Source organism: Ranitomeya imitator, chromosome 8 (assembly GCF_032444005.1).
Source record: "Ranitomeya imitator isolate aRanImi1 chromosome 8, aRanImi1.pri, whole genome shotgun sequence".
NCBI classification, from domain to species: domain Eukaryota; kingdom Metazoa; phylum Chordata; class Amphibia; order Anura; family Dendrobatidae; genus Ranitomeya; species Ranitomeya imitator.
The window spans coordinates 62,709,776-62,722,611 of record NC_091289.1 but is presented as its reverse complement, the minus strand read 5'-3'; positions in this window follow the sequence as shown (position 1 = coordinate 62,722,611).

Here is a 12,836-nt window from a genome sequence, read left to right as displayed (position 1 = left end):
TTCCGCACAAAGAATTGACATGCTGCGGAAAATAAAACGCGTTTCCGCAGCATGTGCACTGCGGATTTAGTTTCCCATAGGTTTACATTGCACTGTAAACTCATGGGAAACTGCTGCGGATCCACAGCGAAATCTGCAACGTGTGCACATACCCTCACTACAGTCTGCCGTCTGTGAGATCAGCCCCAGGGATGAGGCTACACTGATCCTGAATCAATTTCACCTGCTGTTGTGTAAATGGAGCAGACAACAGGCCATTAGCAAGACACTCCCTATAAGGCCGGGATCACACATGCAAGAAACACGTCCGTGTCTCGCATGTGAAATCCAAGCTCTGGCGCCGGCACTTGGGAGCGGAGCGTGCGGCTCCATGTGTTCCTATGCGGCCGCACGCTCCGCTCTGGAGTGCCGGCGCCAGAGCTTGGATTTCACATGCGAGACACGGACGTGTTTCTCGCATGTGTGATCCCGGCCTAAGGGTAAGTTTCCACGTTCAGGAAACGCTGCGTTGAGCCGCAGTGTCAAAAACGCAGCGTCCAGATGTTACAGCATAGTGGAGGGGATTTAATGAAATACCGTCTCCACTATTCCGTAAAAGACGCATGCGGCATACCCTCAAAAACGCACATGCGGCGCGTCTTTTAAGAACGCAGAATGTCCTTACATTGCAGAAACAACGCAAGGACAACGCAGGTGACCTGCCAGTGACCTCTGGTGCAGATTTGTTCAGGATTTTACCTGCATAAAATCCTGACCAAATCCTGATGCAATCCTGAACATGGACACATACCCTAAGGCTATGTGCACACGTTGCGGATTCTCTGCGGATCCGCAGTGTTTTTTGCAGTGCAGAAACGCTGCAGATGTGCAATAGATTTACAGTACAATATAAATCAATGAGAAAAAAAAAGCTGTGCGGAAATGCTGCGGTTTAAAAGAAGTAGCATGTCACTTATTTTTTGCTAATCTGCAGCGTTTTTGTACCCATTCCATTATAGAAATCCGCAGGGGTAAAAAACGCAGCAAATCCGCAAGAAAACCGCAGCAAAAACGCACAAAAAAACGTGACATCCGCAGCTGCGTTTTCTGCCAGGAGAGGCAGAATCCGCACCAGAAATTCCTAAAGCTAATCTGCAACGTGTGCACATACCTTAAGGAGTGGTTCTGCAGGGGTGACCACAGACCAGTTCTCTGTTTTTATCTGCTTTGGGCACTTTTGCATTTTGTCATTGCTCAGGCGGTGTCTACAACCCACAGAAGTTGCTCAGGTAGTGCAGCTCATCCAGGATGGCACATCAATGCAAGCTGTGGCAAGAAGGTTTGCTGTGTCTGTCAGTGTAGTGTCCAGAGCATAGAGCAAATACCAGGAGAAGTGGAGGGGGTCGTAGAGGTACAACAGCCCAGTAGCAGGACCGCTACCTCAGCCTTTGTCAAGAAGAAGCAGTGCCAGAGCCTTGCAAAATGACATCCAGCAGGCCACTGACATCCATGTGTCTGCTCAAACTGTCAGAATCAGACTCCATGAGGATGGTCTGAGTGCCCGACGTCCACAGATGGGGGTTGTGCTCACAGCCCAATACCATGCAGGATGATTGCCATTTGCCACAGAACACCTGGATTGGCAAATTCGCCACTGGCACCCTCTTCACAGATGAAAGCAGGTTCACACTGAGCACATGTGACAGAGTCTGGAGACGCTGTGGAGAGCAATCTGCTGCCTGCAACATCCTTCAGCATGACCAGTTTGGCAGTGGGTCAGTAATGGTGTGGGGTGGCATTTCTTTGGAGGGCTGCACAGCCCTCCATGTGGTCGCCAGAGGTAGCCTGACTGCCATTAGGTACCGAGATGAGATCCTCAGATCCCTTGTGAGTCCATATGCTGGTGCGGTTGGCCCAGGGTTCCTCCTAATGCAGGACAATGCCAGACCTCATGTGGCTGCAGTGTGTCAGAAGTTCCTGCAAGATGAAGGCCTTGAAGCTATTGACTGGCCCACCCGTTCCCCAGACCTGAATCCGATTCAGCACATCTGGGACATCATGTCTCGCACCATCCATCAAAGTCACGTTGCACCACAGACTGTCCAGGAGTTGGGAGGAGATCCCTCAGGAGACCATCCGCCGCCTCATCAGGAGCATGCCCAGGTGTTGTAGGGAGGGCATACAGGCACGTGGAGGCCACACACTACTGAGCATCATTTCTTTGTCTTGAGGCATTTGCACTGAAGTTGGATCAGCCTGTAACTTCATTGTCCACTTTGATTTTGAGTATCATTCCAAATACAGACCTCTTTTGGATATTAATTTTGATTTACATTGATCATTTTTATGTTTTATTGTTCTGAACGCATTCCACTATGTAATGGATAAATATTTGCAACTGGAATATTTCATTCAGTGATATCTAGTCTGTGAGATTTTAGTGTTCCCTTTATGTTTTTTGAGTAGTGTATACAACTGGCACAGAAATGGGCATCAAAGTGGGCACCAAAGAGTGTTATTGAAAGGGCTAAATGACTTTGGGTCACTGATCTCAACAAAAGGAACCACTCAAAGCAAATAATATCAGGACCCTAGAAAACAACTAAAAAACCAAAACACAACAAGGATCCTGAAAATATAACTTTTAATAATTAAAGCTAAAAAAGGTTTGTTCCAATATATGCAAACAAAGGTATTACAAAATGCAGCCCATAAGAGCCAGATACAAACTACCTTGCCCTGTCAGGTGCTCTATTCTTAGTCCCTACCTGACAGCGGAGGTTGGCACCCTAAGTTTCTGCGGTAGGCGCCCCCGCTCCTCGACGACTGGCCCTAGTAGCCCTAAATAGACCCTATATTCCCTAAAAGAGACGTACCAAATATATCTACCCCAGAAAAAATGAAAAAAATCAAAAAAACTGCACAAATAAGAATAGAAAAAATCAAAAAAATGAACATAGCAGAAAAACAAAAAAGATTTTTCTTGATCCGCCAAACCAGAAAATCCCTTAAATAGGGATAGTAGAAAATGTCACTGCCAAAGGGGTAAAAATAACACCAATGTCTCTTTGATCCAAAAAAATATCAGCGGGCCACTCCATCCCATGTATATACTTCAGGGTAACCATATGCTTCTGTACCTTCAATGACGTTTCCCAAAAAGGGACATATCCAATATCAATACACCAAAAAATGAAAGGAATATAAAAAATTAAAAAAAACTGCAAAACTAAGAATAAAAAATGAAAAAAATAAACGTAGCAAAAAAACACAAAATTGTTGTTTGCCAGCAGAAAAAAGTCCCTAAGAGGGAATAGTACAAAGTCACACCCCAATAGGTAAAAATACCAATGTCTCGTTTATCCACAAAATATCAATGAGCCACTCCATCCCATAATTTATACTTGTAAGAAAAAATAAATATAGTCCAAAAAATTTTTTCAAAGTCCAATGACTCCCAGATGTATGGAATTCACAATGGGACAGTGGCCCACATCATCGCAGAGACAACCCAGCAAAAAGAAAAACAGAGGACCACCAAAGCAAGTTAAAAAATTGTCCCAAAACACCCCATAGTTCAATACTGTATCCAACGCTTCTACTCATCTGCGTCCCAGAGGCGTTGTGTGTTGTGAATTCTGTGGTCAAGCTCCCTCCTGTGGTCATGAGTGGTACTTCGGCTGGTTCTGTCTATGAGCTTCCTCTGGTGGATGTGAGTGGGGCTGCGGCTTCTGAGTTTCCTTCCTCAGGTGACGAGGTTAAGTCGTTAGGTGCTGCTCTATTTAACTCCACCTAGTTCTTTGTTCCTGGCCTCCAGTCAATGTTCCAGTATTGGTCTTACTTTCTCCTGGATCGTTCTTGTGGCCTGTCTGCCCTGCATAAGCTAAGTTCTGCTTGTGTTACTTTTGTTTGCTATTTTTTCTGTCCAGCTTGCTATATTGGTTTTTCTTGCTTGCTGGAAGCTCTGAGACGCAGAGGGAGCACCTCCGTACCGTTAGTCGGTGCGGAGGGTCTTTTTGCCCCCCTCTGCGTGGTTGTTTGTAGGTTTTTGTGCTGACCGCAAAGCTATCTTTCCTATCCTCGGTCTATTCAGTAAGTCGGGCCTCACTTTGCTAAAATCTATTTCATCCCTGTGTTTGTATTTTCATCTTAACTCACAGTCATTATATGTGGGGGGCTGCCTTTTCCTTTGGGGAATTTCTCTGAGGCAAGGTAGGCTTATTTTTCTATCTTCAGGGTTAGCTAGTTTCTCAGGCTGTGCCCGAGGCGTCTAGGTCTGGTCAGGAACGCTCCACGGCTACCTTTAGTGTGGTATGATAGGATTAGGAATTGCGGTCAGCAGAGTTCCCACGTCTCAGAGCTCGTCCTATGTGATTAGCAACTATCAGGTCATTTTCTGTGCTCGTAACCACCAGGTCCATTGTGGTTCTGAATCACCTGTTCATAACAGTACTGGAGGCCAAAGTACTAATGCTTCTCAATAGAGGGAAAAGAGAAGTTCTGAGACCATTTTTTTTTCTTTGCACTGTGTTTTGTCTTTCTTTTCCCCTTTACATCAGGGTGGTTCAGAACACAGGTGTAGACATGGACATTCAAGGTCTGTCCTCTTTGATGGATAATCTCGCTATAAGTGTACAGAACATTCAAGATTTAGTGGTTCAGAATCCTATGTTAGAACCTAAAATTCCTATTCCTGAGTTGTTTTCTGGAGATAGAGCTAAGTTTCTGAGTTTCAAAAATAATTGTAAACTGTTTCTGGCTTTGAAACCCCGCACCTATGGTGACCCAGTTCAACAAGTAAAGATCATTATTTCTTTATTACGTGGCGACCCTCAGGACTGGGCATTTTCCCTTGCGCCAGGAGATCCTGCATTATGTGATATTGATGCGTTTTTTCTGGCGCTCGGGTTGCTTTATGATGAACCTAATTCAGTGGGTCAGGCAGAGAAAATCTTGCTGGCTCTGTGTCAGGGTCAGGATGAGGTAGAGATATATTGTCAGAAATTTAGGAAGTGGTCTGTGCTCACTCAATGGAATGAATGTGCTCTGGCAGCAATTTTCAGAAAGGGTCTCTCTGAAGCCCTTAAGGATGTCATGGTGGGATTTCCTATGCCTGCTGGTCTGAATGAGTCTATGTCTTTGGCCATTCAGATCGATCGACGCTTGCGTGAGCGTAAAACTGTGCACCATTTGGCGGTATTACCTGAGCATAAACCTGAGCCTATGCAGTGCGATAGGACTTTGACCAGAGCTGAACGGCAAGAACACAGACGTCTGAATGGGCTGTGTTTTTACTGTGTTGATTCCACTCATGCTATCTCCGATTGTCCTAAGCGCACTAAGCGGTTCGCTAGGTCTGCCACCATTGGTACGGTACAGTCGAAATTTCTTTTGTCCGTTACTTTGATCTGCTCTTTGTCATCCTATTCTGTCATGGCATTTGTGGATTCAGGCGCTGCCCTGAATTTGATGGACTTGGAGTATGCTAGGCGCTTTGGGTTTTTCTTGGAGCCCTTGCAGTATCCTATTCCATTAAGAGGAATTGATGCTACGCCTTTGGCCAAGAATAAGCCTCAGTACTGGACCCAGCTGACCATGTGCATGGCTCCTGCGCATCAGGAGGATATTCGCTTTTTGGTGTTGCATAATCTGCATGATGTGGTCGTGTTGGGGTTGCCATGGCTACAAGTCCATAACCCAGTATTGGATTGGAAATCAATGTCTGTGTCCAGCTGGGGTTGTCAGGGGGTACATGGTGATGTTCCATTTCTGTCTATTTCATCATCCACCCCTTCTGAGGTCCCAGAGTTCTTGTCGGATTACCGGGATGTATTTGATGAGCCCAAGTCCAGTGCCCTACCTCCGCATAGGGATTGTGATTGTGCTATAGATTTGATTCCTGGTAGTAAGTTTCCTAAAGGTCGACTGTTTAATTTGTCTGTGCCTGAGCACGCCGCTATGCGGAGTTACGTAAAGGAATCCTTGGAGAAGGGTCATATTCGCCCGTCGTCGTCGCCATTGGGATCAGGGTTTTTTTTGTGGCCAAGAAGGATGGTTCGCTGAGACCTTGTATTGATTACCGCCTTCTAAATAAAATCACGGTCAAATTTCAGTACCCCTTGCCGCTGCTGTCTGATTTGTTTGCTCGGATTAAGGGGGCTAGTTGGTTCACCAAGATAGATCTTCGTGGTGCGTATAATCTTGTGCGTATTAAACAGGGCGATGAATGGAAAACAGCATTTAATACGCCCGAGGGCCATTTTGAGTACCTGGTTATGCCATTCGGGCTTTCTAATGCTCCATCAGTGTTTCAGTCCTTTATGCATGACATCTTCCGAGAGTACCTGGATAAATTCCTGACTGTATACTTGGATGATATTTTGGTCTTCTCGGATGATTGGGAGTCTCACGTGAAGCAGGTCAGAATGGTGTTCCAGGTCCTGCGTGCGAATTCTTTGTTTGTGAAGGGGTCAAAGTGTCTCTTTGGTGTTCAGAAGGTTTCATTTTTGGGTTTCATTTTTTCCCCTTCTACTATCGAGATGGACCCTGTTAAAGTCCAGGCCATTTATGATTGGACTCAGCCGACATCTCTGAAGAGTCTGCAAAAGTTCCTGGGCTTTGCTAATTTTTATCGTCGCTTGATCAATAATTTTTCTAGTATTGCTAAACCGTTGACTGATTTAACCAAGAAGGGTGCTGATGTGGTCAATTGGTCTTCTGCTGCTGTGGAAGCTTTTCAAGAGTTGAAGCGTCGTTTTTCTTCTGCCCCTGTGTTGTGCCAACCAGATGTTTCGCTCCCGTTCCAAGTCGAGGTTGATGCTTCTGAGATTGGAGCAGGGGCTGTTTTGTCGCAAAGAAGTTCTGATGGCTCGGTGCTGAAACCATGCGCCTTCTTTTCCAGGAAGTTTTCGCCTGCTGAGCGTAATTATGATGTTGGCAATCGAGAGTTGCTGGCCATGAAGTGGGCATTTGAGGAGTGGCGTCATTGGCTTGAAGGAGCTAAGCATCGCGTGGTGGTCTTGACTGATCACAAGAACTTGACTTATCTTGAGTCTGCCAAACGGTTGAATCCTAGACAGGTGTTGTGAATTCTGTGGCTGAGTTCACTTCTGTGGTCACAAGTGGTATTGCAGTCTCTGGGCTTACTCCCTCAGGTGTTTTGGTGAGCTCGTTGGCTGCCTTGCTATTTAGCTCCACCTGAGTCTGTCTTCCTTGCTCCTTGTCAATGTTCCAGTGTTGGATCTGAGCTACTGCATCTTTCCTTGGGCCTGCTGCTCTGCTAGATAAGTGCTTCTAGTTTGTTTTCTGTTTTTTCTGTCCAGCTTGCTATTAACTTTTGCTGGAAGCTCTGAGAAGCAGAGGGGTGCACCGCCGTGCTGTTAGTTCGGCACGGTGGGTCTTTTTGCCCCTTTGCGTGGTTTTCGTTTTAGGGTTTTTTGTAGACTGCATAGTTCTCTTTGCTATCCTCGCTCTGTCTAGAATATCGGGCCTCACTTTGCTGAATCTATTTCATTCCTACGTTTGTCTTTTCATCTTGCTAACAGTCATTATATGTGGGGGGCTGCCTATTCCTTTGGGGTATTTCTCTGAGGTAAGTCAGGCTTGTATTTCTATCTTCAGGCTAGTCAGCTCCTCAGGCAGTGCCGAGTTGCATAGGTAGTTGATAGGCGCAATCCACTGCTGCTATTAGTTGTGTGAGGATAGATCAGGTACTGCAGTCTACAGAGATTCCACGTCTCAGAGCTCGTCCTATTGTTTTTGGTTATTGCCAGATCTCTGTATGTGCGCTGATTACTGCACGCTGTGTTGCCTGATTGCCAGCCATAACAGTACAAGGAGCCAGACCAATGATTCCCAATAGAGGGAAAAAAGAAATCCTGACATCATTTTTTTTTCTTAGCTCTGTCTTCAGTCTTTTTTTTCCCCTAGACATTAGAGTGTTTCAGGACACAGCTGTGGACATGGATATTCAGGCTCTGTGCTCCTCAATGGATAATCTCGTTGTAAATGTACAAAAGATTCAAGATACTATTGATCAGAAATCGATGCTAGAACCAAGAATTCCGATTCCTGATTTGTTTTTTGGTGACAGAACTAAGTTCCTGAGCTTCAGAAATAATTGTAAGCTATTTTTGGCCTTGAAACCTCATTCTTCTGGTAATCCTATTCAACAGGTTTTGATTATTATTTCTTTTTTGCGCGGCGACCCACAGGACTGGGCGTTTTCTCTTGCACCAGGAGATTCTGCATTGAGTAATGTTGATGCATTTTTCCAGGCGCTGGGATTGCTTTACGATGAGCCTAATTCAGTGGATCAAGCTGAGAAAAATCTGCTGGCTTTATGCCAGGGTCAGGATGATGTAGAAGTATATTGTCAGAAATTTAGGAGGTGGTCAGTACTCACTCTGTGGAATGAATCTGCACTAGCGGCCTTGTTCAGAAAGGGTCTCTCTGAAGCTCTTAAGGATGTAATGGTGGGATTTCCTATGCCTGCTGGTTTGAATGAGTCTATGTCCTTGGCCATTCAGATCGGTCGTCGCTTGCGCGAGCGTAAATCTGTGCACCATCTGGCGGTATTGTCTGAGAGTAAGCCTGAGCCTATGCAGTGCGACAGGACTATGACTAAAGTAGAACGGCACGAACACAGACGTCTGAACAGACTGTGTTTCTATTGTGGTGATTCTACTCATGCTATTTCTAATTGTCCTAAACGCACTAGGCGGTTCGATAGCTCTGCCGTTATTGGTACTGTACAGTCCAAATTCCTTTTGTCCATTACCTTAATGTGCTCTTTGTCATCATATTCTGTCATGGCGTTTGTGGATTCAGGCGCTGCCCTGAATCTGATGGATTTGGATTATGCTAAACGTGTGGATTTTTCTTGGAGCCTTTGCGGTGTCCTATTCCGTTGAGAGGAATTGATGCTACACCTTTGGCCAAGAATAAGCCTCAGTACTGGGCCCAGCTGACCATGTGCATGGCTCCTGCACATCAGGAAGTTATTCGCTTTTTGGTACTGCATAATTTGCATGATGTGGTCGTGTTGGGGTTGCCATGGCTACAAACCCATAATCCAGTATTGGATTGGAACTCTATGTCGGTAACCAGCTGGGGTTGTCAGGGAGTACATGGTGATCTTCCATTTTTGTCTATTTCGTCATCCATTCCTTCTGACATCCCAGAGTTCTTGTCGGACTTTCAGGATGTATTTGAAGAGTCCAAGTCTGATGCCCTACCTCCGCATAGGAATTGTGATTGTGCTATCGATTTGATTCCTGGTAGTAAATTCCCTAAGGGTCGTTTATTTAATTTGTCCGTACCTGAACACACCGCTATGCGCAGTTATGTGAAGGAGTCCCTGGAGAAGGGACATATTCGCCCATCGTCGTCACCATTGGGAGCAGGGTTCTTTTTTGTAGCCAAGAAGGATGGTTCGCTAAGACCGTGTATTGATTACCGCCTTCTTAATAAGATCACTGTTAAGTTTCAGTATCCCTTGCCATTGATTTCTGACTTGTTTGCTCGGATTAAGGGGGCTAGTTGGTTTACTAAGATTGATCTTCGTGGTGCGTATAATCTGGTGAGAATCAGGCAGGGAGATGAATGGAAAACGGCATTTAATACGCCCGAGGGTCATTTTGAGTATCTGGTGATGCCGTTCGGACTTGCCAATGCTCCATCTGTTTTTCAGTCTTTTATGCATGACATTTTCCGTGAGTATCTGGATAAATTCTTGATTGTTTACTTGGATGACATTTTGATCTTCTCAGATGATTGGGAGTCTCATGTGAAGCAAGTCAGAATGGTTTTCCAGGTACTGCGTGCTAATTCCTTGTTCGTGAAGGGATCAAAGTGTCTCTTCGGTGTGCAGAAAGTTTCATTTTTGGGGTTCATCTTTTCCCCTTCTACTATCGAGATGGATCCGGTTAAGGTTCAGGCCATCCAGGATTGGACTCAGCCGACATCTCTAAAAAGTCTGCAGAAATTCCTGGGCTTTGCTAATTTTTATCGTCGCTTCATCTGTAATTTTTCTAGCATTGCCAGACCATTGACCGATTTGACCAAGAAGGGTGCTGATTTGGTTAATTGGTCTTCTGCTGCCGTGGAAGCTTTTCAGGAGTTGAAGCGTCGTTTTTGCTGTGCCCCTGTGTTGTGTCAACCTGATGTTTCTCTTCCGTTCCAGGTCGAGGTTGATGCTTCTGAGATTGGTGCAGGGGCGGTTTTGTCACAGAGAGGTTCTGGTTGCTCAGTGTTCAAACCATGTGCTTTCTTTTCCAGGAAATTTTCTGCTGCTGAGCGTAATTATGATGTGGGCAACCGAGAGTTGCTGGCCATGAAGTGGGCATTCGAGGAGTGGCGTCATTGGCTTGAGGGTGCTAAGCATCGCGTGGTGGTTTTGACTGATCATAAGAACCTTACTTATCTTGAGTCTGCCAAGCGCTTGAATCCTAGACAGGCCCGTTGGTCGTTATTTTTTGCTCGTTTTGATTTTGTGATTTCATACCTTCCGGGCTCTAAAAATGTGAAGGCGGATGCTCTGTCTAGGAGTTTTGTGCCCGACTCTCCGGGGTTATCTGAGCCGGCGAGTATCCTCAAGGAAGGAGTCATTGTGTCTGCCATCTCCCCTGATTTGCGGAGAGTGTTGCAGAAATTTCAGGCTAATAAACCTGATCGTTGTCCGGCCGAGAAACTGTTCGTCCCTGATAGGTGGACTAGTAAAGTGATCTCTGAACTTCATTGTTCGGTGCTGGCCGGTCATCCAGGAATCTTTGGTACCAGGGAGTTGGTTGCTAGATCCTTCTGGTGGCCATCTCTGTCACGGGATGTGCGTGCTTTTGTGCAGTCCTGTGGAATTTGTGCTAGGGCTAAGCCCTGCTGTTCACGTGCCAGTGGGTTGCTTTTGCCCTTGCCGGTCCCGAAGAGGCCTTGGACACATATTTCGATGGATTTCATTTCTGACCTTCCCGTTTCTCAAAAAATGTCGGTCATTTGGGTGGTCTGTGATCGCTTTTCTAAAATGGTCCATCTGGTGCCCTTGGTTAAATTGCCTTCCTCCTCTGATTTGGTGCCTTTGTTCTTCCAGCATGTGGTTCGTTTACATGGCATTCCTGAGAATATTGTTTCTGACAGAGGTTCCCAGTTTGTCTCGAGGTTCTGGCGAGCCTTTTGTGGTAGGATGGGCATTGACCTATCTTTTTCCTCGGCCTTCCATCCTCAGACTAATGGCCAGACCGAACGAACCAATCAGACCTTGGAAACATATCTGAGATGTTTTGTTTCCGCTGACCAGGATGATTGGGTGTCATTTTTGCCGTTGGCTGAGTTCGCCCTTAATAATCGGGCCAGCTCGGCTACCTTGGTCTCTCCATTTTTCTGCAATTCTGGGTTCCATCCTCGTTTCTCTTCAGGACAGGTTGAGTCTTCGGACTGTCCTGGTGTGGATTATGTGGTGGACAGGTTGCAGCAGATCTGGACTCAGGTAGTGGACAATTTGACCTTGTCCCAGGAGAAGGCTCAGCTTTTCGCTAATCGCAGACGCCGTGTGGGACCCCGACTTCGTGTTGGGGATCTGGTTTGGTTATCTTCTCGTCATATACCTATGAAGGTTTCCTCTCCTAAATTTAAACCTCGTTTTATTGGTCCGTATAGGATTTCTGAGATTCTCAATCTGGTGTCTTTTCGTCTGACCCTCCCAGACTCCTTTTCCATACATAATGTATTCCATAGGTCGTTGTTGAGGAGATACGTGGCACCTATGGTTCCATCTGTGGAGCCTCCTGCCCCTGTTTTGGTGGAGGGGGAATTGGAGTATATTGTGGAGAAGATTTTGGATTCTCGTGTCTCTAGACGGAAACTCCAGTATCTGGTCAAATGGAAGGGTTATGCTCAGGAAGATAATTCCTGGGTTTTTGCCTCTGATGTCCATGCCCCAGATCTTGTTCGTGCCTTTCATGTGGCTCATCCTGGTCGGCCTGGGGGTTCTGGTGAGGGTTCGGTGACCCCTCCTCAAGGGGGGGGTACTGTTGTGAATTCTGTGGCTGAGTTCACTTCTGTGGTCACAAGTGGTATTGCAGTCTCTGGGCTTACTCCCTCAGGTGTTTTGGTGAGCTCGTTGGCTGCCTTGCTATTTAGCTCCACCTGAGTCTGTCTTCCTTGCTCCTTGTCAATGTTCCAGTGTTGGATCTGAGCTACTGCATCTTTCCTTGGGCCTGCTGCTCTGCTAGATAAGTGCTTCTAGTTTGTTTTCTGTTTTTTCTGTCCAGCTTGCTATTAACTTTTGCTGGAAGCTCTGAGAAGCAGAGGGGTGCACCGCCGTGCTGTTAGTTCGGCACGGTGGGTCTTTTTGCCCCTTTGCGTGGTTTTCGTTTTAGGGTTTTTTGTAGACTGCATAGTTCTCTTTGCTATCCTCGCTCTGTCTAGAATATCGGGCCTCACTTTGCTGAATCTATTTCATTCCTACGTTTGTCTTTTCATCTTGCTAACAGTCATTATATGTGGGGGGCTGCCTATTCCTTTGGGGTATTTCTCTGAGGTAAGTCAGGCTTGTATTTCTATCTTCAGGCTAGTCAGCTCCTCAGGCAGTGCCGAGTTGCATAGGTAGTTGATAGGCGCAATCCACTGCTGCTATTAGTTGTGTGAGGATAGATCAGGTACTGCAGTCTACAGAGATTCCACGTCTCAGAGCTCGTCCTATTGTTTTTGGTTATTGCCAGATCTCTGTATGTGCGCTGATTACTGCACGCTGTGTTGCCTGATTGCCAGCCATAACAGACAGGCTCGTTGGTCGCTGTTTTTCTCCCGTTTTGACTTTGTGGTTTCGTACCTTCCGGGCTCTAAAAATGTGAAGGCGGATGCCC